We start from the raw sequence: 3,992 nt of genomic DNA on the forward strand, positions 1-3,992 counted from the left end.
GCATTAAAATAGGGCTTTGATATTTTACAAACAAATATAAATGTGAAAATAATGTGTAAAAGTCATGGGGTTTATACAGCCACTTAATTTGACATTTATTTAAATAATAAAAGGCCTAATGGTGGCCTCCAAAGGCCACTGTATAATCAAAATTCTGTTAAAGCAAAGGGAAGTCAATCCCAACAACTTCATTTGTCAATATATACCTCTGAGATCCTGTCTCTTCAGCAACATATTGATAATACTTTTGTAAAACAATTGTCAGAATTGTCTGGCACTGATCTGTTACAAAGCATCTCAAATGGCATTGAACCCTTAATCCTTTCCATGTTACTCCATGGTTTAGTGGAAGTGTAGTAATGATTTGTCTACGTTGTCTCTGTACTATCTGTATATCCCGCTTAGTCTGGCGATGAGGATGAGGACGAGTCTGGCAACAAGCCATGGACCAAAAATCTGCAGTCCTTGCCCTGATGTTGCAAAAACTTTCAGCATTAAAAAAAAAAAAAAAAAGCGGGGAAATGTAGAGATATAGATTTGAGACAAAAGCCTGATGTCCCAAGAGAGCAGGGAACAATAGACAGAGCCCAAGGAGAGTTGCCATCTGTTTGCAAATTCCCCGCAAGCTGGGATTCAAGGCTGCAGATAACAGCTTCTCCTGTAGGCGCCTTGTCCTTTGATCCCTTGCTTGGGATGTTATCAGCTAGCTTTTGTGTGAGCCTAGTGTTAGGCAAATGGTGGAAGGCAATAGAGATAGTAGTTTGTATTCGCTTAAATAATTATGCACATTCCTTAGTCTGCCTTTACCCCTCAATAAATTGAGATGCTTCTGAGGCTCTGAGCTTACTTGGAGAGAGACTAATCTCAGTGAGACCTCTGAAGCTACATTCATCAGGTCTTCTCGTCATTTCTTTTGGCACTGACCCGTAGCATACAAAACAAGAGGAATAGGCAGGACAAACTGCTGGGTGGGTGGTGGGGAAGGGCTCCTACTGGGGCAACAGGACCTCTTACCCAGTGAAAAGGCACTTTTTTAGCCCGGATGTTTAGCAGAATCTTTCTAAGTGTGAGTGTGAGTGTAACCCACTAGTGGATCATGCAATCAGCTGGCTACTGCTTGAATTACTTTTTTTTTTAATTTTTATTTTTTTTTATTTTGTGTGTGTGTGTGTGTGTGGCCAGCTCAGCCCACCAGGGTGCGGGGCTGGCTGGCATGTGGTGCTGGGGGATTGAACCATGGTCCCTGGGCTTTGCCAAGCCTGTTCCAAGTAGGTGCTTTAGACCACTGAGCCATCTCACCAGCCCTTGAATTACTTTTTAATGCAATAGACTATCAGGTATCACACTAAGGAAATATTGTTTTGCAAAATGTTGGTCTTATCTCCCTCTCCATCCATCTAAGAGATAACGTTTATGGCTTGGAATATTAAATATATCTTATTGCAGGCCTCAATCAAAAGGTTGGAAAGCTGCAGGCCTGGAGCCTGATTAGCAGGACTAAGATGGGGTGGACACGGCAGACACATGTACCCTGCTCAGAGCTGTGGGGGAAAGAAGGGGGCGCAACAAGTCCAAGGTCCTGTAGGCAGTGTGGAGCCCTGAGGGATTCAGTAAGGCCCATCTTCTTCACCCTGGTGCCCAGGCTACCTAGGCAGGAGGAGACTGCCGGAAGTTGTCTGTGCTTCCCCAGAAGCCTAGAGCTACGACTTTCCCTACCTGTAACTGGCATGAGCTCTCAGGACCACCTGAGCTTCCGGTAGGGGTAAGGGTGGAGGAAGAAATCATCCTAGGTTTGGCAGAAAGACAGAATTTCTGTATTCATAGTCATCTCTGCTACTTCCAGCCTTTCAGTCTTGGGCAGCTATTAGAACCTTTTCTTTAAAAATTGGGGCTAAGATTCATCTCCAAAAGTTCTTATGAGAATTTCATTTGTATCTCAAATGTCCTTAAACCTTCAGTAAAACAAAGAACAACATCTAGTATGTAGGGGCAGCGGGATATAAATAAAAACCCAGGGCACAACACAGATGACTACTGTTATGAGATCATCACATGCTTCTCTGTGTTCCATGCATGTGAGGAAATGTGCCCACTCTGTCCTTACAGAAGCGTCACTCACATTTGCTTGTGCTGACCTTGTCCCCTTCCCAGAAACAAAGACTAAGGCCCTAACTGGCCCAGACCACTAACCACTGCAACAGTTATTTTTATTTTTTGTTAGTATTATTTGTGTGTGTGTGTGTGTGTGTGTGTGTGTGTGTGTGTGTGTGTGGCTGGCTCAGCCCACCCTAGAGTCGGGGCTGGGGCAGCATGTGGTGCCAGGGATTGAACCATGGTCCCTATGCTTTCTGCATGCTTGCCTAAGCAGGTGCTTTAGCTCACTGAGCTATCTCACTGGCCCACAAGAGTTATTTTGAAAAACCAGCAGCTTTCCCCTAGAGTGGGAGATGCGCCCCATAAGCAGGCAGCACCTGTTTTGGAGCTCCACTCTGCTACTTCGATAGGTTCCTTTCTGCTTTCTCAGCATTTGCCATTCTTTAAAGAAACCTTTGATTCCCACTGCCTCAGGCTCGACTCCCTCATTTCTCACTAAGAATCCCCCTTCTCCACTCCTCAGTGAAGTGAGGGTGAGGACATGAGCAGAGATAGCTGACACAACATTTGATGCGCTGGCCAGGAATAAATCGGAGAGCACCCAGAAGACCCCTGGACACAGCACAGCCGACCCAAATAAGAGTGGCCGTGGGAGAACAGTCTTCTGGCTGGGCCCACCATCCTGGGTGATGGAGAACTCTGGCTTCCAGGAGAATTGAGCCCAGTCCCTAGCCATCAGGGGGACTTGGGCTTTACCCTCAGATGGCTCAGAGGGGGATTCACTCAGGATCACCTCAGTAAGAGGGGATCTTTCAAGGCCAGCTGGAGTCAGCGCACATGGATACCCAGCAGGAGATCAGGAGGCCTGGCACATCTCCAGATGTTCTTTTTAAACCTTGAAAAAAAAAAGATACAAAGGAAAGATCATTTTGTATTTATATATACAAAATAGGATAAATTTACAGCTACGTTCGCTTAACTCAATGAGAAGAAAGAGGTGTACTAACAGTGTTTGGACAGAATATCCTGTCTGCTTCTTGTACTATGGATAACCACTAAGAAGATAACAATGTACAATGTATTGACTATCAAAACTGTCCTATTAATCAGCTGTGAAACTGTCTCATTCATATTTATTTCTCAATAAAAAATAAATAAGTAAAATAATAAATAAATAAATAAACCTAGAGCTATGATTGCTTTCTAGACTGTGGCTGCTTTATATGTTACAAGATAAAAACTGCAGATAATTTCTAAAACAGGCTGCCCATCTCAAGGTTGTCACCTTTACAAACATAGTAAAGACAAGAGCTTTAATGGGTATCACAGGAACCCCAAAGACTTTTGGTGACAGCATAGAAATTAAGTGGATTAATCATTTCTGTCATAAAAATAAAAAACTACCCATAGAAAATATAAAGCCTTGGCAAGGTAAGCTGGTCTCTGCTCCCCTCAGGTAATTACATGAGTAAGAAAAATATTTAAGCAGCCCTAATGGGAGCTGCTGTGGATTCCAACACCCCAAGAAGAGCCTACTAAGAATGTTTTATCTGCCAGCAATGGCTTGAACAAGCTTTTCAGAGCCAGACACACCTGAGGGTAACATTTCCTTCACACTGTTTCTGACCTCTCTCTCACACAGATAGGTTATTCTCAGGACTGGGTTTCCCACGGCTACTTGTTGCTTCTCTCAATCCACCACTCTGAAAAAAAAAATTGATCACTTAGATTCTTCCTATGCACTTATCGTAGATAAGAAAATGAGCTCCTTTTGACTTCATTTGTCACCTATTTTGCCATACACTGGAAATCCCAGATCCTTCATGTAAGGATCCTTTGTACTAACCCTGCCTTTTAAAATATAAGTAGAAGATGAGAAGGAAGAAGAAAGAAAGAAA

General features: G+C 43.4%; 1 long non-coding RNA gene across 1 annotated transcript in view; it reads right to left on the minus strand.

Annotated features, from left to right (window-relative positions):
- Positions 1-1,282: 1,282 nt before the first annotated feature.
- Positions 1,283-3,992, minus strand: part of LOC111818498 — a 16,314-nt gene continuing 13,604 nt past the window's right edge. The window contains exon 3 of the long non-coding RNA XR_002822476.1: positions 1,283-1,304. This is a non-coding gene — a long non-coding RNA (uncharacterized LOC111818498). The remainder of the gene's footprint in view (positions 1,305-3,992) is intronic.

The sequence above is a fragment of the Octodon degus genome, unplaced genomic scaffold (assembly GCF_000260255.1).
Source record: "Octodon degus isolate 3935 unplaced genomic scaffold, OctDeg1.0 scaffold00093, whole genome shotgun sequence".
Taxonomy (NCBI): Eukaryota; Metazoa; Chordata; class Mammalia; order Rodentia; family Octodontidae; genus Octodon; species Octodon degus.